The sequence below is a fragment of the Erinaceus europaeus genome, chromosome 10 (genome assembly GCF_950295315.1).
Source record: "Erinaceus europaeus chromosome 10, mEriEur2.1, whole genome shotgun sequence".
NCBI lineage: Eukaryota > Metazoa > Chordata > Mammalia > Eulipotyphla > Erinaceidae > Erinaceus > Erinaceus europaeus.
The window spans coordinates 122,606,547-122,632,772 of record NC_080171.1 but is presented as its reverse complement, the minus strand read 5'-3'; the positions used below and the strand labels follow the sequence as shown (position 1 = coordinate 122,632,772).

At 42.7% G+C, this 26,226-nt stretch overlaps 1 protein-coding gene across 2 annotated transcripts in view; it reads right to left on the bottom strand.

Moving 5' to 3' along the window:
• The window catches only part of DLGAP1 (DLG associated protein 1), an 825,909-nt gene that overhangs the window by 545,816 nt on the left and 253,867 nt on the right, over positions 1-26,226 (bottom strand). For both annotated transcript variants that reach the window (XM_060200748.1, XM_060200749.1), the window contains exon 3: positions 5,182-5,288. The gene's annotated coding sequence lies outside the window, so the exon portion shown is untranslated. The remainder of the gene's footprint in view (positions 1-5,181; positions 5,289-26,226) is intronic.

The following is a 26,226-nucleotide window of genomic DNA, read 5'->3' as shown; positions in this document are numbered from 1 at the left end:
AGACTTGTTCTATGTCTTTAGAACTACTTGTGTTCCAGACATGATGGGCCTAGGCCTCTAGCAGATCCCTCTCTCCACTGCCACTGCTCATCTCCATCAGGAACAACATAATGGACCCCTATAGGACCTTGCCCTCAATGTGCATCAACAGTGGTAGGGACTATGCCATTCTCCGAAGGGAGATTGGGCTAAGATCTACCACTTGAGGAAGATGGATCAGGCAGTGGGTGCTGCCTAGAACGCTCCTAGCTGTGACCACAGAATGTGAGCTCAGACCTGCAGGGATGCAGAGGTCACACAGGCTCCTGTGCTGGACATGGGCCCCAGATCAAATCGATGGGGTTTACAGTTAACAATATTTATATGCTTTTCCCAGATTTGGGAGCTACTCTTGGCCCTGATCCAGCTTTCTATTCCTATTTCCAACCCTCACACCATCTTCCCAGCTAATACCTTTGGCCCATCTACATGTTAGCTGTCAAGCTCAAGTAAAAATTAGTAAAGTCATTGGCCCCTTGGAATAAACTTAAAATAGACCTACTAGCTTTTTCCAAAGTGGAGACCCCAAATCTCATCTGCTATATTCTTGCCTTTAGGTTCCAAATTATTAAACAATTTGTTCTTCCTTATATCTTAATGCTACTCAGCTACCAAGTTGAAGATGCTAGCATGATGCCAACCAGACTCCTCAAGGCAGACAGCATCAGCAATGTGCCCTGAAGCCCCACCTCCGCAGATCCCTGCCCCACTAGGGAAAGAGAGAGACAGGCTGGGAGTATGGATCCACCTGTCAACATCCATGTTCAGTGGGGAAGCGATTACAGAAGCCAGACCTTCCACCTTCTGCATCCCACAATGACCCTGGGTCCATACTCCCAGAGAGATAGAGAATAAGAAAGCTGTCAGGGGAGGGGATGGGATATGGAGTTCTGGTGGTGGGAACTGTGTGGAATTTTACCCCTCATCCTATGGTTTTGTCAATATTTTCTATATAAATTAAGTAAAAAGAATTATGTGTGTTCAGCATATAAACAATATATTTTTTTAAATAGCTTTTAGTGGACCAGGCGGTGGTACACTTGGTTAAGCACACACATTATAGTGCTCGAGGTCCTGGGTTCAAGCCTCTGGTCCCCACCTGCAGTGGGAAAGCTTTGTTAGTAGAGAAGCAGGGCTGCAGTTCTCTCTCTCTCTCTCCCTCTCTCTCTCTCTCTCTCCCTCTCTCTCCCTCTCTCTCTCCCTCCCATATCACCCCCTTCCCTCTCGATTTCTGGCTGTCTCTATCCAATAAATAAATAAAGATAATAATTTAAAAAACCCTTGCACAGCAAGAAGAAAAATAGCTTTTCATCTTTAAAACAATACAAAAACAATAATGCACACATTTTATAGATGACATATGAAGCTACATTTAATGCTTTGAAAAATTATCAAACTCATAAGAAGTAAAATAGATTTTAGACTCAAACTTGTCTATCTCCCAAATTATTTTCTTAATTATCTTTATTTATTTATTGGATAGAGACAGCCAGAAATCAAAGGAAAGGTGAACAGAAAGGGAGAGAGACAGAGAGACACCTGCAGGCCTGCCTAACCACTCATGAAGCTTCCCCACTGCAGGTGGGGACCGGGGGCTCAAATCTGGATCCTTGCACACTGTAATGTGTGCACTCAACCAGATGCACCACCTCCTGGTTCCTCCCAAACTGTTTTTTAACTTTATTGTTGTAAATGCCACCTTCATCGACTAACTCGCTCACAAATGCATACCTAATTTCAAGTAGCCTCTACTGCGATCTGCATCCCCAAATTGCAAGACAAGGAATTAAAATGAGTCCCACACTCATTGCTCTTTCCCTTGTGTTTACACAAAAGCTAACTGATAAATATATATTTGAACAAGGATTGTTTTTTTAATTTTTAAAAATATTTATTTATTTTCCCTTTTGTTACTCTTGTTTTTTTATTGTTGTAGTTATTGTTGTTGTTATTGATGTCATTGTTGGATAGGACAGAGAGAAATGGAGAGAGGAGGGGAAGACAGAGAGGGAGAAAGACAGACACCTGCAGACCTGCTTCACCGCCTGGGAAGCGACTCCCCTGCAGGTGGGGAGCCGGGGGCTCGAACCGGGATCCTTAGGCCGGTCCCTGCGCTTTGCGCCACCTGCGCTTAACCCTCTGTGCTACCGTCCGACTCCCTTGAACGAGGATTGTTTTGAAGCTTCAAGATAGGCAGAGCATATAATAACACAGCATGTCATTTTAAAATATTTATTTACTAGACAGAGGCAGAGAGAAGAAGAGGCAAGGAAGAGGAGAGAGATAGAGGCAAAGGTACAGCTGCTTCGCTGTTCTGAAGCTTCCGGCCTGCAGGTGGGGACCAGGGGTTTGAACCTGGGTCCTTGTGCACTTTATTGGTTGTGCCATGGCCCAGTTCCTCGATTTTTTTTTATTATTATTAAAGTTAACCATTAAATATAATTTTAAAAGATTTTCAAGATTCATGTTCTCATCTATTGGTATTACTCATGCCAGTAAATGACATTTTCAAGAGTGGATTTTAAAACTGAAGCCACTATGTACCAGAAAAATAATATGGGAGAACTTGGTTTAAAAACAGAATATTTTTACACTGAGCTCTAAGTGAAGGCATTAAGAGCAATTTCTGTAATAAATCAGAGAGTAGGCAGAAAACAGTCAGCAGGATAAGCCATTTTAGACAAAAAAAAAAAGTAGGCTAAATTTACCAACTCAATCATGGTATGGTGTACGCAGATAAGAGACACAGAGAAAATGTGCAGTGCTGATCTAAGAGCACATCTCGATGCAAAAAGGCAAAAATCTAGGAAGCACAATTGTCCTAAATGTGAATAAACATTCAAATTGCACTGCAGCTGCAAAATTTAACATCAAGGTGAAGACATTTGCAAAAGAATTTATTAAATAGATGTGATTTCCTGGTTTCACACAACCAGTGGTTCTTTTATAAAGTAAAATGTACAATTTGTCTTGATATAAATGACATATCCCCCAGTTAGACTCAATCAAATAGCAAAAAAAAAAAAAAAATCTTTTGTGAAAATGACTCTGCCTATTAAAAAGCACAAGGTTACTGATACCCAGACACTCCCTTTCTAAACATATATCATTCAGCCAGTCAAATGCTTTGTATTTTGAGAATGATATGTAAGATTCCCATATGAAGGAAGGTGCTTTTACCCTAGTATTTCACAATGAAGGTTTTTAATTCTTATTGTACAGAGTCAAATGTATAATTCCTCCTTTCCTCTCTTCCTTTTTTTCTTCTTCCAAAAAAATAAAATAAAAAAGCAAATGACATGAATTTACAAAAGCTATAACCCAGCAGAGCATAAAAATACATAGAAAACATCAAAATTGTTATGGCAATAAAAGCCTATTTTATCAAAAGAGACGCTGTACTAATAGACCCCATAAAGGGCATGCTGACAAGTGACCCTTGATTCCCATCCCCTCTAGGACTCCTTGTGGAAACCACAGAGTTGAGGGCGGAGCTACCAAAGGGCACCACCCACAAGTGGGAGTGGCTACAGGTGGGTGGGGAGTGCGGGGGAGGAGGTGCCACTCAGGGATGGGATTGCCTAGCGCAGCGGGTTAGGGTTAAACCACATGGCGCAAAGCACAAGGACCAGCTTAAGGATCAAGGTTCAAGGTTCGAGCCCCCGGCTCCCCACCTGCAGGGGCGTGGCTTCACAGGCTGTGAAGCAGGTCTGCAGGTATTTATCTTTCTCTACCCCTCTCTGTCTTCCCTCCTCTCTCCATTTCTCTCTGTCCTATCCAACAACGATGACATCAATAACAACAACAATAATAACTACAACAATAAAAAACAAGGGCAACAAAAGGGAAAATAAATAAATAAATAAATAAATACATAAATAAATTTTTTTTTTAAATCTCAAAACCCAGAAACTGTGGGCACTGTGGCTCTTTCCAAGGACTACCATGTGACCATCAAGAAGTGTGTAAATCCTCTTTTCTGTCTCCTTTTCTCTCTCTCTCTCTCTTTCTCTTTTTCCCTAACATATCTTGTTTTCAATAAAAGTCTGATTTACCTGAATAACCACGCTCTTCTAGCAATTCATTGTTGAAAAGTGAGTGAGGAGAGGCAACCAGTGGCACAGCTACATACAAGATACTGGGTACTGTACAGCAAACCCTAACAAAAGGACTTTTCAAAGTTAACCCAATTACCAAATAATGTGATGATAACATTAACTATCCATTGTCTTTTTGAACCCTAAGACAGCAGGAACCTCACATCTCCACTATAGAGCCCCTACTTCCCCCAGTCCTGGAACCTCAGGATAGGGCCCACTTTCCCGCATGCCTCTCCCAATCCATAGCAAATAATATCTCATCTGCCGATCACAACCTAATCAACACGATTGCCACCTGAACATGCTTCAGCTCAGACTGTGTCCAGAGACTTCAGGTGTGGAATGACAACCCTTCAGCTTCATTACTCGAGTGAGACCTTTCCTTTCATAACATTCTCTAATTCCATCCCAGGTGAATCACTTCCTAACAAAGTCCCAAAACCTAGATATACACCAGTTTCTGTGAGAGAGAGCATATGTTCACACGTATCCATAAACTAGTGCAAAATATATACCTGAAAGCAGAAGTACACTAGAGTTTGCAGTGAGTACCCCCCTAACACGTCCTCTCCACTATTCCAAGCTTTGGGTCCATGATTGCTCAACTATTCTTTTTCAGACTTCTCCCAACTACATGAAGACAAGAAAGTGGTAGTGAATGTAGTATGGCTTCCAGGCTTTTCATCGCTACCTGTAGCACATATAAGATCATGTTAAATATGCCTGGCCGACAACTTCAGATTTGTCTAATATTCTCACATTTAAAATGGTAACAACATGTTACCTACTTCCACAAAGATACGTGTTACCAGGTCTGTCATTCTAAGCACAAGAGCAAAGATTAAACATATAAAGTCAACCTACTCTGAGCGAGCGGTTAGGGAATTAAAAACACAGGCCTTTTACTCAGCCAAGTACTAATGTGCCTGGAATTAAGTCAGAAATATTTACATTCAAAGATGCCAGATAAGAGAGACTGCTTTGCAATGCCTGCCTAAGGGCCACTTATTACAGAAAAGGAACAGAGACGAGACGGCTTTACCTTTGGGGATCAATCTGTCATTTTTCTTGCTTTGCAGGCTGGAGAAGATTCAACCTTTGTAGTTTTTCAAGTCTGGTATTTCTCTTGGTAGGAGATGTTCTCTTATCCTGAAAGATAACAAAATGCAATGGTTAGATGCAATAATCAGCTCAACACCAGAAGATATGTAAGAAGACTTCGTAGTAATGACTTCAACACCCATTAAATTTGGTGATGTGAGAAGAGAGTGTCATATGCAGTTTATGCGGTAATGTTCCTGCCTGACATCACACTATTTTATGCACTGCAGGAAAGGACAACCATAAAAAATAAGAATAATGTGATAGTAAGAAGTATTTCTGGGGGGTCGGGCAGTGGTGCAGTGGGCAAAGCGCATGTGGCACAAGGTGTAGGAACCGGTGTAAGGATAGCGGTTCAAGCCCCCGGCTCCCCACCTGCAGGGGAGTCGCTTCACAGGCGGTGAAGCAGGTCTGCAGGTGTCTGTCTTTCTCTCCCCCTTTGTCTTCCCCTCCTCTCTCCATTTCTCTCTGTCCTATCCAACAATGAACAACATCAACAATGCAATGATAATAACCACAATGAGGCTACAACAACAAGGGCAACAAAAAGGGGGAAAATGGCCTCCAGGAGCGGTGGATTCATGGTGGAGGCACCAAGCCCAGCAATAACCCTGGAGGCAAAAAAAAAAAAAAAGAAGTATTTCTGATATTCTACAATTTACTTTTCTACCATTACTTATATGCCCTCTTTATAAAAGGAGTAAAATTGAAGCATTAGTCATATTACTTTGTAAGATAACATTATACACAGACATTTTATTTACTCTCTGTGAAGTATTTATTCTATCTTTACAACCAAGTTGCTGGAGTTAAACACCAGTGGCTTTTTCACAGGGCAGTTCTTTCTCCATTGCAGTCAGACATCAGTCATAGCTTAATCTTGCCAAGCACACTGCTACGAACCTGCAGACGGCTAAGCTCAACCGTTACCCTAATTAGAACTGATGCTCCCTCATGAGGTGATAACATGATACTGGTCACTGGACTCAGATTCATAGGTGACGTACCTATGCAGATCACACCCCTTGTTCTATGCTGTGAGTCTAATTTCTGAAAGATCACACAGGAAGAAGGACTCGTACCATATGGGGAAAGATCAGTGTGTTGAAAAAGTGTAGATAGGAACAGAGTTGGTTTTCTTTTTGGTACAACTTGGCGATACTATGAAATGTATTTCAATACTGTCAGAAGTGACAGGAGAGGGAACCAGAGGCAGAGCTCAGGACTTCCATGCAGGGTCTCCAAGGATCAAACCAAAACACTGTGTATGCCAGAGTTGAGTGGGGCTCTGCTCCTGACTGTCTCTCTCAGCCTGTCCTCCCACCTTTCTCTCCCTCTCCCTCTCCCTCTCCCTGTTTCTCTCTCACACACACACATGCACGTGGACAGTGTCAGAAGCAAATGAGAGAAATAGTTATCTAAGTATGAAGCAAAGATGAAGTGATATTCAGATTCAAGAATACTGCAATGAAAATAAACTACCTACTAATTATAAGGGCTATAGCTCTTGAGTTATTATTTAAATTTCATTTATTTGATAGGACAGAGGAAAATTGAGAGGGGAAAGGAAGACAGACAGGCAGAGAGAAAAAGCGGCGTCTGCAGGGCTGTTTCTGCTGTTCCTGAAGCTTCCCCTCTGCAGGTAGGGCTGAGTGAGAGTTAGAAACCAGATCCATCTCACTGCAACGCCTGCACTCACCCAGGTGCACCGCTGCCCAGCCCCTGAAGGAAGCATTTTACCAGAAGGAATTAAATGTCAAGAGAGGTGATGCAGTCCCCTCATCTTTATTCAGCTGACAATACAAAGTTAATTCCCTTTAGAAACCCAGAAACTGTATTTGTTTCTACAAAGAACACTAGACATTAAAAAAAAAAAAGCTTGCTTATTGTTCAAACAATGTTTCAAAACTGTGAAGCTGACAGGTAATGTGTCGGCAGGCTATGCGAGAAACAAGGGTAGACAGACAGCCCTGACACGCTGCATGCTGGACATTATTTTTACACAGATATTTAGCCATGTTGCAAAAGGGCAAAGCAATTTCCATCATCAGAAACGTGTAGGTTAAATTATTATAGAATGATGAATCCTAGCTTATATAGAACTATAATATTAAAAAAAAACCTTGATATGCCAATGAAATAGAAAATCTCTGCTGAAAATAATGTTTTCTCCACATAGGAGGAGTAGAACACTACTGCAAAGCCGTCAAGAGAGGAGTAGTAGCTGCAAACTGGACGTATGGGGCCGGGCGGGCGGTCACACCAGGGCATGTGCACACCGTGCTACTGGGGGCAAGGACTTGTGCAAGGAGGGCTGCAGGTGTCTGTCTTTCTCTCCCTCTCTATCTTCCCCTCTGTCTTATCTAATTAAAAAAAAAAGGAGGTGGAAGTGGTCTCCAGGAGCAGTGGATTCATAGTGCAGGCACCGAGCCCCAACAATAACCTGGAGGCAAAAACAAACAAAAAAATCCACTAAACTTTTAAAATAGGCTGAAAATTGATACTTTTTGAGAATTTATTTTGTGTCCAACACTACTCTTAATTTTCTTTTTGTTTATATTTATTTGTATTTATTTTTCCCTTTTGTTGCCCTTGTTGTTTTAGTTATTATTGTTGTAGTTGATGTCGTTGTTGTTAGATAGGACAGAGAGAAATGGAGAGAGGAGGGGAAGACAGAGAGGGGGAGAGAAAGACAGACACCTGCAGACCTGCTTCACCACCTGTGAAGGGATGCCCCTGCAGGTGGGGAGCCGGGGGCTCGAACCCTGATCCTTATACCAGTCCTTATGCCACGTGCGCTTAACCCACTGCACTACCGCCAACTCCCTGCTTTTAATTTTCTATAGAAACAATGAAAAATACAACTTCTGAAAATGACATCTAGATACATAACAAAACCAATTTAATGAACTGGAATGTTTTCTAGGTTCTTAGTAACCATGCAAAGGTATTTTAAGTGCCACCAAGTCTAAGGCTCCCAACTACAGCTGATCATTACAATTGTCTGGGGAGCTTTTGAAAAATATTAATTAAATCATGCCATGAAAAAACTATTCAATAAAAATATTCACGGGCAAAGGTAGGGTAGTAGTCAAATCACAAAGAAAGAAAAGTAAGGGCTTGGGTTGTGGCACACCTGGTTCAACACACATGTCCCAGTGTTCAAGGACCCGTGTTTGAGCCCCTAGTACCCACCCAAACAGGAAAGCGAGTGGTAGAAGCAGGGTTGCAGGTGTCTCTCTTTCTGTTTCCCCCTACCCTCTCGACTTCCGGCTGTTTCTGTCCAATAAAGATAGATTAAAAACAAACAAACAAAATAAATAATAATTAGAAGAGAGGCAAGGAGGGCTGGGCAGTGGCACACTGGGTTAAGTACACAGTACTAAGCATAAGAACCCACAATGATTCCTATTCGATGCCCCCTGGCCCCCACCTATAGGAGGGTCGCTTCATAAGTGGTGAAGCAGGTCTGCCGTTGTATCTCTGTCTTTTTCCCTTTCTATCTCTTCTTCCTCTCTCAGTTTATCTCCGTCCTATCCAAAAACATGTCCAAAAAATGGCCACCAGGAACCGTGGATTCACAGTACCAGTACGAAGCCAGAGAAACAACCCTAGAGGCAAAATAAATAAATAAATAAAAACTAACAAACAAAATAAAAACAAAATAAAAGTAAATAAATAAAAAGAGAGGCAAGAACTCTCTCGACTCATCTGCTCCCTGTTCTCACTTCCTTATTTTTCCTGTAACTTCCATGTGCCCAGATATCTTTCCAACAAACACAGCCTCCTGAATAGTCCATTTTCTTGCTACGTTTTGGCGTTAAATTAACTCAAGCTGGTTCGTCTCCACAAGTTTCTTCAGCCACAGTCCTAACATACTTTATATCATCCCTTTCATGTGAGCTATTCTTGAACCATTCAGGATTTGAGGACATTCATTTAACGTTTCTGGCTGAGAGTTTAAACCCAAGGGGAGAGAAGCTGTAGAGGAATATAAGGCTATAAAGGTATTTTTTTTTATGGAATGTTTCCATTTGCAAAGAGGAGCTATGTGATAAATCACTAAAGGGTCAGGCCAGAGGTCGACTTTCATCTCAGCTCTGCCTCTGATGAAATTTCTGACTGTGGAATGAGTCATCTAGCCCCTATGATGTTCAGTTTTGATTTGTAAAGAAAAAAATGTAGGTAAGCACACCTACCTTAGTCAGATTAGTTTAAGGAATGAGTGAGTGGCCCAAGAGATAGTGCAGCAGATAAGCATTGGATTTTCAACCGTGAGGTCCCGAATTCAATCCCTGGCAGCACATGTACCAGAATGATGTCTAGTTCTCTCTCTCTCTCTCTCATGAATAAATAAATTCTTTAGGAATGAATGAAAGCATTCATTCAGTCGGTCAGTCTTACAGTCAACGAGAAGATTTATTTAGCATCTTTCTCATGTTAACCACGATGCTAGGAACATAAGTTAGTGAAAAGTTATTTTAATGAAGAGGAATAAATGTTAAGAAAATATAAAGTATTGTAGAAGCTGAAAGATACATAAGCTGTGGGAAAAGTAGACCGAGTTCAAGGGGGTCAGAAAAGCATAGGTTAGAGGCAGAGGGAAGGTCGCCACTGCACACCTTGCAGATCACACACTCTACCACCTGCAAGAAGCCACTTCACGCCCAGGCTCCCCGCCTGGGGGGAAAGCTTCAACTTCACAGACAGTTAAGCAGGGCTGCAGGTGTCTCTCTTTCCCTCACCCTCTCTTGCTCCTTTTACTCTCTCAATTTCTCTTTATCTCTAACTAAAATAAGTCAAAACAAAAATAAATTATTAAAAATAAAACAAGAAACTGATTAGATGATTGCTGTGGGTTCATGGGAATTCCACAACACCAACTCAGGCAAGAACCCCGTTACTGTGCCTTCCAGTGATGGCTTCCAGCCAGATAGACAGAATTAATTTATGAAATAATTTGGACCCAGCTATTGAATTCCTTATTATTATTATTATTATTATTATTGCCTCTAGGGTTATTGCTGGGGCTCTGTGCCTGCACTACAAATCCACTGCTCCTGGAGGGCCTTTTTATTTCTTTTTTCATTTTTGTTGCCCTTGTTGTTATTATTATTGTTATTGCTCTTGTTGGATAGGATAGAGAGAAATCAAGAGAAGACAAGACAAGAGAGAGGGAGAGAAAGACAGACACCTGCAGACCTGCTTCATCTCTTATGAAGCGACCCCCCCCCCCCCACAGGTGGGGAGCCACAGGCTCGAACCAGGATCTTTACACTGGTCCATGTGCTTCACGCCATGTGCGCTTAGCCTGCTGTGCTACCACCCAGCCCCCTTAAATTTATCTTTACTATTGGATAGAGAGAAATTGAGAGGGGAGAGGATACAGAGAAGGAAAGAGACTGAGAGACACCTGCAGCTCTGCCTCACCACTCAGTGTAAAGCTTTCCCCTTGCAGGTGGGGACCGGGGGCTTGAACCCAGATCCTTGAGCACTGTGAAGTGTGAGCTTAACCAGGTGTGCCCCCACCTGGCCCCATTGAATTCCTTTTCATCAGCTTAGCTACGAGACTTTCAAAGCATACTGTGCCCCAGGAACTAGAAATATGTCAGTTCAATTCACTTAGCTCTCATCACTCTGCCATTTACAGATGCCAAAATTGAGGTACCTGAGATTTAATTACGTGGCTGACATCTCACGAGATTCTGGACTAAGAATTGAATGTAGTTCTTTTTATTGTTAAGCCACATTTCACTCTTTGGTGTCTGATTTAGCATTCCTTATTGTTAAAAAAAATCAGTTTTCCATGTCAAAATACTGAAAGGCTGTTTTTACTTTAATCATGTTGGTGATCACTTTGATTGTTAGAGCCAGAATTTCTGTAGTCAAAGACCACAGTCATAATTCAAGCCTGGCTATGCATGTTGGCAACACTGGACCCATGGCCAAGGACTTGAAGTGTGTTTCCAGCCAGTCACGACCCTGCTGCTCAGCATAAAGCACTGAATTATTTGCACCTTAAATTTGGACTGGAGTTGATCATTCATCACTTTGAGTTTCTTCAGTTCATATATTCAACAGGCACAGAGGTGACATGCATGAAATAACATAGAAATTGAGGAAGCAGCACAGGGAGAGAGCTTAGTGAATGCTTATGCAAAGGTCTTTCATGCCTGAAGTTCCAGAGACCCAGGTTCAAACCCTAACACTGCCGTCAGTCAGAGCCAAGCAGTGCCGTAGGAAAAATAAATTACTTTTGATTTTTCCAATACTACATCTGAGCTCTTTATTCCAAAGGCAGCCTTAAGAATTTTGTGTGTGCATGCCATAAATACTGGGAGTTTGCCAGTATGTATAGCAGACACTGTTCTGTTCAATGTCTATAGATAATTCCACAAAAAAAAAAAGATAAATTTCAACCCTCTTGGAACTTTCCAACCTGACCTTGTTATGACAAATAGCACCACTAAATAAATAACGATAATAAAAAGATAATGTGTTATCTGAACTTAGTTACTTTGAATATAAGCATTATAAAAATTATTTAGGAGCATTGGCTTGTGCAACCAGGTGGTGGCTTAGTCTGCAGCCCACATATGTCACCATGCTTGAGGAGCTGAGTTCAAGTCCCGAGGCTGCACCTGTTCAAATAGGGGGCTTCATAAACAGTGGAGCAGTACTGCAGGTGTCTCTCTCTGCATTTCTTAGTAGCTACTATAGCTTATTTCATAGTATTTAAATCTATCTTCTACTCTGGGGCAATTTAAAATGACCCTCTAGCACCACTGAGAATTCTAACAATAAGTAGGTCAGAAATCTGGAATCTCAACATCCCAATTAAGATTTCCGAAACTCATCTATTGAACGTCTTTTAGATTTCTGTATGTATTGTCTAGTGGTAGAGAAACAGCGATAAAATGCATATCTGCCTCTCCCCAATAGTCCACATCATCCTCTTGCAATAATGACAAGGACGCAGGACGCGGAAAGACTGGGCTCTCGGGCACAATGGCTGGCTTCATTTCCTCTTAGTCTGGACAAAACAGCCACCCTCCAGCTGTTTGACAATGGGAAGCAGACAGCACTGTGCTTTCACGCCTGTGTCAGACTTGCTCTTTAATGACCACATTCAGCAGCAAGAACAACAACGCACCCTTATCTACAGGAGCCGAAAATATAAAGACAATGTGATCGAGTTATGTTCTTGGCAGTCTGTAAACTTATGCTTCAGTGTCCTCCAAGATGCTAAAGGCTTTCAGGGTGATTCTCTCACTTAACAAGCGCGTCGGGAAGGTGTGGCTCCTATCACACCCTCTCAAGACTTGGACTCTGAGGGATTACAAAAGATAGCAAAACTGAAATCCAGAATAAAAACATGATGAGTAAGAAAAATACAGTTTGTTACAAAATTACAGCTACCTCAGGTTGACCCAGTTCAGCACATGTGTACTGTGTGTAAGGACCCCACAATGACCCCTGTCCCCCAGCTTGAGCTCCCGCTCCCCAGCTGTAGGGGGGACGCTTCATGAAACAGTGAGGCAGAACTACAGGTGTCTGTCTGTCTCTCTCTCTCTCTCCCTCATCCCTCTCAATTTCTCTGTCCTATTGAATAAAATAAAAGAAAAAATTAAAGCTATCTCTCTCTCTACATAAGCTAGCACAAGTGCTCAACATTTCAACAGACTATATTTACTTATCACCAATTAATTATCTACTACACTGAAGCAGATACAATCAGAAATTTATGGGCCGGGTAGTGGTGCACCTGGTTGAGCACACATGTTACAGTGCGCAAGGACCCAGGATCAAGCCCCCGGTCTCCACCTGCAGGGGGAAAGCTTTGCGAGTGGTGAAGCAGGGCTGTGGGTGTCTCTCTGTCTCTCCCTCTCTAGCTTCCCTCCTCCTCTCAATTTCTGGCTGTCTCTATCCAATAAATAAAGATAATAAAAAAATCAGAAATTTATATTCATCAAATGGCCTGAACAGAAACTGCTGGAGAAGAATCTAGATGATGCTTCACTGTAGTTGAACCCCTTTATTTGCTCCTCAGACCGAGCAGCATATCTCATGGTGAGTGACACGTTTGGACTGGCAAATACACCACATGAGAGGAAGCCTTAGACGTCAGAGAGGCGTGAAATGGGGCTGATGAAACTCCATTCCCACAGCTTCTTTCTGGTTCACATCACACTGCAGATTCAGTAGCGGCGAGATTATTTCTATTACCAACGCCACACTGACAGAACGTCTGCTAGTACAGAAGTGATGGTGCTCATTTTGTGAGGTCGGTAGGCGAGATGGTCTGTGCCAGAGGCAAGAAACAGTGTGCAGGGAGCGGTGCCCTGGACTTCCCACTGCATATGGGAAGTGTGTGGCCCCTTCTCTAGAAGATGCAGCAAGACATATTGCTGTGTCCTCACACTGCTCTGTTCATTCCCCCTCTTTTATTTATTTTTTGTATCTTTTTACTCAGGTACGACTTTTTTTTTTAAATTGCTCTCAGTGGTATCACTGAGGCTTGGTGTCTGCACAGTGAATGCATTGCTCCCACTGACCATTTCGGTTCCTTTTAATTTGGTAGCGATGGGCAGAGGAGAGAGAGAGAGGGAGATCAGGGGGGGAGAAGGAGAGAGAGAGAGGGAGGGAGAGGAGGAGAGAGGAAGAGGAGAAGAGAGGGAGAGAGAAAGAGGAGACAAACACAGAGAGAGGAGACAGAGAGAGAGGAGACAGAGTGAGAGAAGAGAGAGAGAGAGAGAGAAGACAGAGAGAGAGGAGATAGAGAGAGGAGACAGAGAGAGAGAAGACAGAGAGAGGAGACAGAGAAAGAGGAGACAAACACAGAGAGAGGAGACAGAGAGAGAGGAGACAGAGTGAGAGAAGACAGAGAGAGAGAGAAGACAGAGAGAGAGGAGATAGAGAGAGGAGACAGAGAGAGAGAAGACAGAGAGAAGAGACAGAGAAAGAGGAGACAAACACAGAGAGAGGAGACAGAGAGAGAGGAGACAGAGAGAGAGGAGATAGAGAGAGGAGACAGAGAGAGAGAAGACACAGAGAGAGAAGACACAGAGAGAGAGGAGATAGAGAGAGAGGAGACAGAGAGAGAAAGAGAGAGAGGCGACAGAGAGAGGAGACACACACAGAGAGAGAAGACAGAGAGAGGAGACAGAGAGAGAGAGGAGACAGAGAGAGAAAGAGAGAGGAGACAGAGAGAGAGGAGACAGACAGAGAGAGAGGGTAGACAGAGAGAGGAGATAGAGAGAGGAGACAGAGAGAGGAGACAGAGAGACAGGAGACACAGAGAGAGGGGAGACAGAGAGGAGACACAGAGAGAGAGGAGACAGAGAGAGAGAGGAGACAGAGAGAGGAGACAGACAGAGAGAGAGGAGACAGAGAGAGAGGAGACAGAGAGAGAGAAGACAGAGAGGAGATAGAGAGAGAGAGAAGACAGAGAGAAAAGACACAGAGAGAGGAGATAGAGGAGACAGAGAGAGAAAGAGAGAGAGGAGACAGAGAGAGAGGAGATAGACAGAGAGAGAGGAGATAGAGAGAGGAGACAGAGAGAGAAAGAGAGAGAGGAGACAGAGAGAGAGAGGAGATAGAGAGAGGAGACAGAGAGAGAAAGAAAGAGGAGACAGAGAGAGAGGAGATAGACACAGAGAGAGGGGAGACAGAGAGAGGAGACAGAGAGAGAGGAGACAGAGAGAGGAGATAGAGAGGAGATAGAGGAGACAGAGAGAGAGGAGACAGAGAGAGGAGACAGAGAGAGGAGACACAGAGAGAGAGAGAAGACAGAGAGGAGACAGAGAGAGAGGAGATAGAGAGAGGAGACAGAGAGGAGATAGAGAGAGAGAGGAGATAGAGAGAGGAGACAGAGAGAGAAAGAGAGAGGAGACAGAGAAAGAGGAGATAGACAGAGAGAGGGGAGACAGAGAGAGTAGACAGAGAGAGTAGACAGAGAGAGGAGACAGAGAGAGAGAGGAGATAGAGAGAGAGGAGATAGAGAGAGGAGACAGAGAGAGAAAGAGAGAGGAGACAGAGAGAGGAGACACACAGAGAGAGAGGAGACAGACAGAGAGAGGAGACAGACAGAAAGAGAGGAGACAGAGATAGAGATAGGAGACACAGAGAGAGAGGAGACAGAGAGAGAGGAGATAGAGAGAGGAGACAGAGGGAGAGGAGACAGAGAGAGGAGACAGAGAGAGAAAGAGAGAGGAGACAGAGGGAGAGGAGACAGAGAGAGAAGAGAGAGAGAGAGAGAGGAGACAGAGAGAGGAGACAGAGAGAGGAGACAGAGAGAGAAGAGAGAGAGAGGAGACAGACAGAGGAGACAGAGAGGAGACAGAGAGAGAAGAGACAGAGATAGAGATAGGAGACACAGAGAGGAGACAGAGAGAGAGAGGAGAGAGAAAAGAGACAGAGAGAGGAGACAGAGACAGAGAGAGGAGACAGAGAGAGGAGACAGAGGAGACAGAGAGAGAGACAGCAACTTTGCTTCATCACTTAAGAAATTTTCTGCTGCAGGTGGGGCACAGAGCCTTTGAACCTGGATCCACGCTTATGGTGATGTGTGCACTTAATCCTGTGAGACACTGAGTAGGCAAGAAAAAAAAGTCTCTTCTTATTACTAAGTCTAACGACCGACAAGACATCCAATCCAAGAAATCTCTTTGTTCCTGTCAACCTCAAATGTTCTTCTCAGGAAGGCTTGGCCCTTAGAGGCCAGCACCCTCAGGCAGTAACCAGCAGGAGAGCAGTGAAATACCCCGACAGCACCAAGCAACCTAGGGGACAAAAGTAACAACCAAGTTGCCCCAATGTCAGGAACGTTCCTACTCATGACCACAGAATGTGAGCTCAGATCTACAGGGAGGCAGAGGTCACATAGGCTCCTAAGCTGAATATGGGCCCCAGATCACATCAAATTGATGGGATTTACAGTCAACAATATTTATACACCTTTCCCATATTAGGGAGCTACTCTCTTCACTGACCCAGGTTTCTGGTCCTTTTTCCAGCCATGACATCATCCCCCCAAACAATAACTTGGGTCCACCTGCATATCAGATTTCAGGCTCAGGGAAAACAAACAAACAGAAAAACAAAAAACAAAAAAACCTAGCATGCCAGTCCCTGTTCGGGTGCCAGATGCCGAGCCAGCTTTGCGGGCAGGAGAGAGACGACCAGGAACTCATGGCTGAGTGGGAACAGTGTGCCCTCGTTTATTAGTCAGATACATCGTCTTTTATGTATCTCTTCACGGGAAGTGGCAAGGGGAGAGGAAATGACTAGGAGAGGGGTGGAGCAAGAAAAAAAAAAAAAAGAGTAGGAACAGAACATAGAAAGCTTCCATCTAACCAGTGGGATAAACCAGTACCCTGCAGGCAGGGCGGGTCTCAGGCAAAACACTGATTAGGTAAATAGACCACAGCATCAAGCAATGCAGCAGACCTGGCGTAATGAACAACACTAGTATATCCACAGGCCCTTTGGAAAATAACAAAAATATGCCTACTAGCTATCTACAAAATGGAGGACCCCCCCCCCCCACGCCAACTCTTCATCTGCACTATTCCAGGTTCATTAATCAAAAATTTGTTTGGATTTATATGTTAACTCTTCTTTCAGCCACCAGGTTCCAGATGCTACCATGATGCCAAACAGACTTCCCTGGACAGATGACCCCAGCAATGTGTCCTGGAGCTCCGCTTCCCCAGAGCCCTGCCCCACTAGGGAAAGAGAGAGACAGGCTGGGAGTATGGATCCACATGTCAAGGCCCATGTTCAGTGGTGAAGCAATTACAGAAGCCAGACCTTCCACCTTCTGCAAACCACAATGACCCTGGGTCCATACTCCCAGAGGGATAGAGAATAGGAAAGCTGTCAGGGGAGGGGATGGGGTACGGAGTTCTGGTGGTGGGAATTGTGTGGAGTTGTACCCCTCTTATCCTGTGGTTTCGTCAGTGTTTCCTTTAAAAAAAAAAAAGCAACCAGCAAACAGCACTGGCAAACAAACTTCTCCTGGAACAATGGTCCAGAAAAGCTAGAGTCTACACAATAAGCTTGAATACTGGGGCAATCAACCACAAGAAAAGATCCAAACAGACCCCAAGAGCTCCCACCTTACAGTGCTAGACGGACAATATCCCAGGATGCAATAGAAACCATAGATCACATTCAATATGCAGAAAATGTCTATCTGAGTGAAAAAGTATTGGCAACGGATGCCAACAACGCAGTGACTCAGACAGTTAAATCATTTCCCTGGGGATTAAAAGGCTACTGCGTAACTGTTTCAACAATCAGCTAAAATACTTTTAAATATCTCAGTAAAGAGAAACAGCAAACACACTGACGTTAAAAAGTGAAGAGGTGGGCTGGGTAGTGGGGCACTTGGTTCCGCACACATGTAACAAACGCTCAAGGTCCCGGGTTCAGGACTCTGGATCAGGGGCCGGGTGGGGGCACACCTGGCTAAGCACACGTGTTACAACATGCAAGGACCTGCGTTCCAGCCCCCAACCTCACCTGCAGGGAGAAAGCTTTGCAAGTGGTGAAGCAGGGCTGCAGGCGTCTGTTTCTCTCCATTTTTTATCACTCTCTTTATCTTCCCTCTCAATTTCTGGCTGTCCCTACCCCATAAATAAATAAATAAAGATAATGAGAAGATTAAATTAAAAAGACTGGTTCACAACTGCAGAGGGAAAGCTTCACAAGCAATGAAGCAGGGCTTTCAGGCGTCTCTCTCCCTCTCTCCCTCCCCCCAATATCTCTCTGATTCTATCCGAAATGAGTAAACAAATACTTAAAAAAAAAGCCCTAGAGATAATAATAAAGAAAACGGGTTAAACAGACAAAAAAATTTTAAAAAAAGAGACTGAAGGGGCTGGATGGTAGTCCTCCTGGTGGAACTCATGCACTAGAGTAAGCAAGGACCCAGGTTCAAGCCCCATGTCCCCACGTGCCCTGTGGAAGCTTCAGGAGTAATGAAGCAGGGCTTCAGGTGTCTGTCATTCTCTCTCCCTCCCTATCTCCTTCCTCCTCAAGTTCTATTTCTAGAAAAAACAAAGAAAGGAAGGAAGGAAGGAAGGAAGGAAGGAAGGAAGAAAGAAAGAGAAAAATGAAGAAAGAAAAACAAAACAAACCAACAACAACAACAAAAAACCACTACCTGGAATGGTCGGTTTCTTCTGCCGGTTCACAGCCCATAAAGAAGAAGCAAAGAAGCGGTCGGTGAGTAGTTTCAAAGTCAGATAAAATGCACACGAGTAGATTTCAGAAGATAACCCCACACAGGAAAAATTCAAGGAAATGTCCACTAAGACACACTATAGTTAAATGACTGAATACAAAAAGAAAAATGGCTGTCGGAGATAAAGAAACAGGCGTTTCTGTCGGAAAACAAGAAATGTACTTCTGAAATTTGTATTAGTCATCAACAAGACCATAATAATAGCCATGCAGTTCCACCTCGCACCCACCAAGGCTCTCTCAAAGTCTTAGAGGCATGTCGACCTCTTTTTTTTTTTTTATCTTGGCAAATAGCCGTTTCAAGTACCTATATTCCACACCACACATGAGTGACACCATCTAACAGCTGTCTTTCACTTCCTAATGACTTCACTGAGCAAATTCGCCATCAGTTTCATCCATTTTGCCACAAGACACAGTATCACTTTCTGCGATTGCAGAGAAGCCCTCCATGCAGTCTATATCCCATTACTTCTATACCCTACCATCTATCAGTGGAACTTTAGAAGTAGGTTCCCTGCAGATTTCGGCAACTGTGAATCAAACTTCTATGGAAATGGCAGGAGGGGAGCCAAAGGGACTGGGAGAGGGAGGAGGAGGAAATGTGGAATACAATCTCCTTATTTTCAGCTAGTCTATCCTTTAGGGATTAAGATGAGATAAAATCTTATACAGAAGAAGATGAAAAGACTCTCCCCCTAGCAAAGCTAATCTGAAAGACTGAATCAAGGGATTTTTGAACAGAAAGAAAATAATGGAAGGATCTTGGAAAGAATGGACAATGAATAGAGGAGCCATACAGCCACATACTGATCCTATCAGACCCCCAAAGGATGGACACAGTACTCAACTCCTGAACAACAAACTATGTATTGAATTACTCAAATATCTAAGTTCCTAAAATTCCTCAAATCATATCCGTGAGGAATAAATATTCCCAAAATATAATTCTGAAAAAAGTTCATACAAAGAAATTAGTATTATGTAAAATAAGACATTTCAGAAACATATAAAAACATGGTAAAATGCAGGTCACTGGGGGCCGGGCAGTGGCGCAGTGGATTAAATGCAAGTGGCGCAAAGCTCAAGGACTAATGTAAGGATCCCGGTTCGAGACTCCAGCTCTCCACCTGCGGGGGGGGGGGGGTGTCGCTTCACAGGCGGTGAAGAAGGTCTGCAGGTGTCTGTCTTTCTCTCCCCCTCTCTGTCTTCCCCTCCTCTCTCCATTTCTCTCTGTCCTATCCAACAACGACGACAGCAATAACAACAAAAACAACAACAATAAACCACAAGGGCAACAAAAGGGAAAAAAACAGAAGCAGTGGATTCATAGTGCAGGCACTGAGCTCCAGCAATAACCCTGGAGGCTAAAAAACAAAGAAACAAACAAAAAAATGCTGATCACTCTAAACAATGAAATCAAACTTTTGGAGTTACATGATTGCACCCCTCTTATCCTATGGTCTTGTCAATATTTTTTATTTTATAAATAAATTTTAAAAAATACTAAAAGAACATACCTAAAATGGACCTAAGTTTTTATAAAACCCTATTGCTTCCAGTACTAGAAATGATGTGAAGACAAAAAAAACATGATATAAGGAATTATAAGAAAACATTACTATTTTTTAATATTTATTTATTTATTCCCTTTTGTTGCCCTTGTTGTTTTATTGTTGTAGTAATCATTGTTGTTGTTATTGTTGGATAGGATAGAGAGAAATGGGAGAGAGGAGGGGAAGACAGAAAGGGGGAAAGAAAGACAGACACCTGCAGTCCTGCTTCACCGCCTGTGAAGCGACTCCCCTGCAGGTGGGGAGCCGGGGGAGGGGGGCTTGAAGCGGGGTCCCTACGCTGGTCTTTGCGCTTTGCGCCACATGTGCTTAACCCGCTGCACTACCATCCGGCCCCCACTAACAAAATATTTTTAAAAACATAAACAAGACTATCTAACACGGAAAAACTATGCTATAGGGACAAGTCACTGACAGGTGCATGCAGAGAGTCCACAAGCTGGTCATGGAAATTAACTTTTAAAACCTTGAATGTACCCACTTCTGATTTTGCCACTATTGTTTGGGGTTTCAATTAAAATTCATTTTCTTAAGCACAATCACCCCAACTTCAAATAAGCATTTTAAAAAAGTGTTTTGTTACCTTTCCTATCCTTAACACATAAAACACAAAAGTTATAGAATTTCTGGACCCAAAAGGAGAAGAAACGTAGTTGATAAAAAGGAAGGAAGAGGCTGGGTGGTGCTGCAGCCAATACAGTGTGTACACACATGACTGCACCGGAGGATCTGGGTTCAAGCCCCCACTTCCACCTGTAGGGGAGAAATTTCAAGTCAAGAAGTGCTGCAAGCGTCTCATTGTTTCTATTAGAAGAAAAGATGGGGGGGGGGGCGGTAGCACAAGAGGTTAAGCACACACTGCGTAAAGTGCGGGACTGGTGTAGGGACCCTGGTTCAAGCCCTCGGCTACCCACCTGCAGGGGAGTCGCTTCGGCAGGTGTCTGTCTTTCTCCCTCTGTCTTCCCCTCCTCTCTCCATGTCTCTGTGTCCTATCCAACAATGATGACAGCAACAATGGCAACAACAACAATAATAACAACAGCAAAGACAAACAACAAGGGCAAAAAAAGGAGCAGTGGATTCCCAGTGCGGGCACCAAGTCGCAGTGATAAACCTGGAGGTAATAATAATAATAATAGTAGTAATGGCCTCCAGGAGCAGTGGATTCATAGTGCAGGCACCAAGTCGCAGTGATAAACCTGGAGGTAATAATAATAATAATAGTAGTAATGGCCTCCAGGAGCAGTGGATTCATAGTGCAGGCACCAAGTCTCAGTGATAAACCTGGAGGTAATAATAATAATAATAATAGTAGTAATGGCCTCCAGGAGCAGTGGATTCATAGTGCAGGCACCAAGTCTCAGTGATAAACCTGGAAGTAATAATAATAATAATAATAATAATAGCAATAATGGCTTGCAGGAGCAGTGGATTCCCAGTGCAGGCACCAAGTCGCAGTGATAAACCTGGAAGTAATAATAATAATAGTAATAATGGCCTCCAGAAGCAGTGGATTCCCAGTGCAGGCACCAAGTCTCAGTGATAAACCTGGAGGTAATAATAATAATAGTAATAATAGTAATAATGGCCTCCAGGAGCAGTGGATTCATAGTGCAGGCACCAAGTCTCAGTGATAAACCTGGAGGTAATAATAATAATAATAATAGTAATAATGGCCTCCAGGAGCAGTGGATTCATAGTGCAGGCACCACGCCCCAGTGATAAACCTGGAGGTAATAATAATAATAATAATAATAATAGCAATAATGGCCTCCAGGAGCAGTGGATTTCCAGTGCAGGCACCAAGTCGCAGTGATAAACCTGAAGTAATAATAATAATAATAATAGTAATAGTAATAATGGCCTCCAGGAGCAGTGGATTTCCAGTGCAGGCACCAAGTCGCAGTGATAAACCTGAAGTAATAATAATAATAATAATAGTAATAGTAATAATGGCCTCCAGGAGCAGTAGATTCATAGTGCAGGCACCAAGCCCCAGTGATATACCTGGAGGCAAAAAAAAAAAAAGAGAGAAAGAAGAAAAAAAGAGAAAAGATAAATAGAAATGGATAGAGGAAGCTGCAAAGACTTCCTAGCTCTTTCCTACAGGAAAACCCCTAGTCTCATCTGCTCTATTCTTACCTTTGGGTTCCTGTTATTAAATTACTTGCCTTGCTTTATAGCTTACTGCCTTTCAGCCACCAATTTGCCAATGCTACTAGGAGCTAAGAGTCCATCCTGATTTCTGTGGACAGACGCCCTCACCCATGTGTCCTGGAGCCCCACCTCCCCAGAGCCCTGCCCCACTAGGGAAAGACAGAGACAGGCTGGGAGTGTGGATCCACCTGCCAACACCCGTGTCCAGCAGAGAAGCAATGACAGAAGCCAGAACTCCCACCTTCTGCTGCCTATAAAGAATTTTGGTCCATACTCCCAGAGGGATAAAGAATGATTCTTTAGTCACTATCAGGCCCATCAGCTGGGGCTCTAGTCAGGGAGTCCTGAGATTCCCAAACAGACAAGATGGGCCTAGACCTCAAATAAATCCCTCTCTCCACTGTTATGGGTCATTTCTATCAGGAACAACAAAACAGACCTCTTTGTGGGCCCCCATAGGACCCTGCCCTCAACTTGGATCAACAATGGTAGAGAATGTTCCATCCTCTGAAGGGAGGCTGGACAACATACTCTATGCTACACCTGAGGAAGATGGGTCCTGATATTGGGGCAGCTTGGAATGTTCCTACTTATGACCACAGAATGTGAGCTCAGATCTACAGGGATGCAGAGGTCAAATAGGTTTCTAAGCTGAATATGGGCCCCAGATCACATCAAATCAATGGGGTTTACAGTCAACAGTATTTATATCCCTTTCCCATATTAGGGAGCTACTCTTTCCCCAGCTTTCTGTTCCTTTTCCAGACATGGCATCATCTCCCCAGACAATAACTTGGATCCACCTGCATATCAGATTTCAGGCTCAGGGAAAAAAGAAAGAAAAAAACCCAACTAGTATAGCCACAGGCCCTTTGGGATATAACTGAAATATGCCTACTAGCTGTCTACAAAATGGAGACCCCCTCCCCCAACTCTTCATCTGCACTATTCCAGCCTTTAGGTTCATGATTGTTCAACAATTTGTTTGGCTTTGTATGTTAACTCTCTTTTCAGACCAGGTTCCAGATGCTAGCATGATGCCAACCAGACTTCCCTGGACAGATGACCCCACCAATGTGTGCTGGAGCCCTGCCTCCCCAGGGATCTGCCCCACTAGGGAAAGAGAGAGGCAGGCTGGGAGTATGGATCCACCTGTCAATGCCCATGTTCAATTTCAGAAGCAATTTCAGAAGCCAGACCTTCCACCTTCTGCATCCCACAATGACCCTGGGTCCATGCTCCCAGAGGGATAAAGAATAGGAAAGCTGTCAGGGGAGGGGATGGGATATGGAGATCTGGTGGTGGGAACTGTGTGGAGTTTTACCCCTCTTATCCTATGGCTTTGTCAATGTTTTCATTTTATAAATAAAGAAATTTTTTTTTTTTTTTTAAAAAAGGGAAGCTTCCAATGGAGGACATGGGACAGGGAACTCTGATGGTGGGAACTTTGTGGAATTATACCCATGTGATCTTACAACCTTGGTAATCATTATTAAATCACTAATAAAAAAACTTAGAAATGATGTACAAGAAGTGAATAGAGCTTGATGACTGGAGATGTTGTGAAAGAGACAGGTAGCGTGTTGTCAGTGTCCTCAGAATGTTTAGCATGAGGTAGAGAAATGACATTTGCAGGATGTGGGAGAAGGAACACATCTGAGAAGAAAGGATGGCTTCTCTGTATGGCAACCAGGGATAGAGGTCGTTTGTAGGACAGCCTCAACCCCTGAGAAGGCCACTGGGAAAATTAGTCGCTAACGTGCTGACAGAAAGAACAGTTCAGTGCTGTGTGTGCAGAATGTGAGGACTGGATAAGGCATTGGGGCTCATGGCATCCAGGTAGTTGAATTCAACATGTCTGTGAACAAAAGACTAGGCTGTTTCTTATACCCGCACGTGTTATTCTGCAGTGCAACATTTCTCACTGATTCCAGGTCATCTCAAAGAATTTCCAGATTAAAATAAGAATAATGCTATTGCTGCCCACTCCATTGTCTATAAGGAAGATGAGTTAAAATTACTTTGCAAAATTTGAAATACCAGTATTCAATGAAACGGTACAGCTCTTTGTACAGAGGAATGGCAGGGGGACATAAGGTCACAGCGGGAAGGAACGCTAGCATACTTCTCATTCTCTCACATACTCAGTGTCTAATTATACTGCAATTTTAAGAATTAAATATTCATAACTGTGTATTCACATCATCATGGATTTGACATGGGCATTTCTGTTTCCAAGTCCACTAAAGTGATCCTTTTCTATCCAAAGTGAAAATCCTACATATTTTATTCAAAAACACAAAAACCTGTATTTATACAAACTTACGTATTAGTCTGTAGAGACCTGTACAAATAATTTCTTGAAATTAATGTAAAATTGTGCTCTTTGCAACCTAAACGATAAGCGTTTTTAAATTGTGAATGACAGAAAGTATTTCTAGGGAGGAATTAACTGAGCTAAAAATCCACTTAGCAGTTGAGAATAAATGCCATAGAAAATAATTTATCTGCTAAAATAAATGTGATTGTGGAAATGTCAAATTTGTCTGAAAACCTAGTATGGAGTGTTCTATTTGAGAAAAAAAGTAGTACAAATTATGGTCCTTATGCTTCTAAGTTGTAAAATCTTGGTTCTCCAGTATTCATGCAACTCATGCATGTCCCTTTTTTTTCAAGTCCACGTATAAATGTCTATCCGGAAAAAAAATTACAAATCGGGACTATTGACTAAGCAATCAGAGTAGAGAAGCTACCCTGTATCCAAAGATCATTTCTCCCGGCATTGGAATAAAGAAGATCAAGATAATTATCCATTATGATAATGAGTTTCTTTTATTTTTATCAAAGAGTTTCATATTTTGGTTTTGCAATTGTCTGAAATATTCTGGTGAAATAACCAGATGACAGAGGCCAGGTTAGTTCATTAAAAAAAAAAAAAAAAAAACAAAGACTTGCTCTGATGACTGAGAGCCTTCACCAAAAACACAAACATGTTGAAAGCAGGAAGGAACACAGAGTAGTTGCTCAACGCAGTTGCTGTGTCACGAGGAAGCACATAGCGGCTTCTGTATTAATAAGGCCAAACTGTAGCCACTGTGTTGTCAGCTGCCAGTGATGTTGACAGGACACCATCACTTCCGATCCCAAATATATTTTCTGTTCAGACGACATGAATGTCAACGTGCAGCCCTTTCTTCACTCTCTGAATCTCATTACTAAGAAGAGTCACGTCTTGCACAAAGGCAAGTTTCTAAATATATCACTATGTAGTCTTGCGTGTGCATGTTTAAGTAAGGCTTCCTCTGTACACCATTTGAATTCTTAATCAGACTTCTGAAGAGAAATGTAGTCAGATTCCTTTATCTCAAATTTCAGTTCTGGCAAAGAGGATCAACGTTATTGAGACTACCCATGGAATTAAGATAAAATAGCATGATTCAACATCGAGAAAGCTGTCAACTTCTGAACATAAGGCATACCGAAATAAGCAATCCTAGTCTGGCAGCCACCCAAGGCATTCCCCATAGCAACGGTAGCTGCTTTGGAACAGAAAAAAATTAGAATAAATATTCTTGGGGAAAAAAGTGCATAATCTATGTTAAAGTCAAATGTGATTTTTTTTTTCCAGCCACAACAGCAAAGAAAAACTCAGTAAGAAAGAATACGTAAACTGCTACTATTCCTTTTCCTTAGTTGCTGTCAGTGGCTTGGCGAAAAGTCACTTTGATTAGAACACTCAAGGTCAAGTGATTTCTGGCTAAAATTCCTAAGTTGTTCTCAACTGTTAAGTCTGAGAACTGAAAAGTTAAGAGAATATCCCTTCGTTCTTTGGCTAAGATGAAAAGTTTTCTACAATTTGTAAATGAATCTTTGAAAGAATAAAAAAAAATACTGATATTCAAATGGACCTCTTTCAGCAGTACTTGGATAAAAATTGAGATCTAGAGTGAAATATACTAATTAACATATTCTAAACTTGAATTAAAATTAAAACTGGTGGAGGGGGT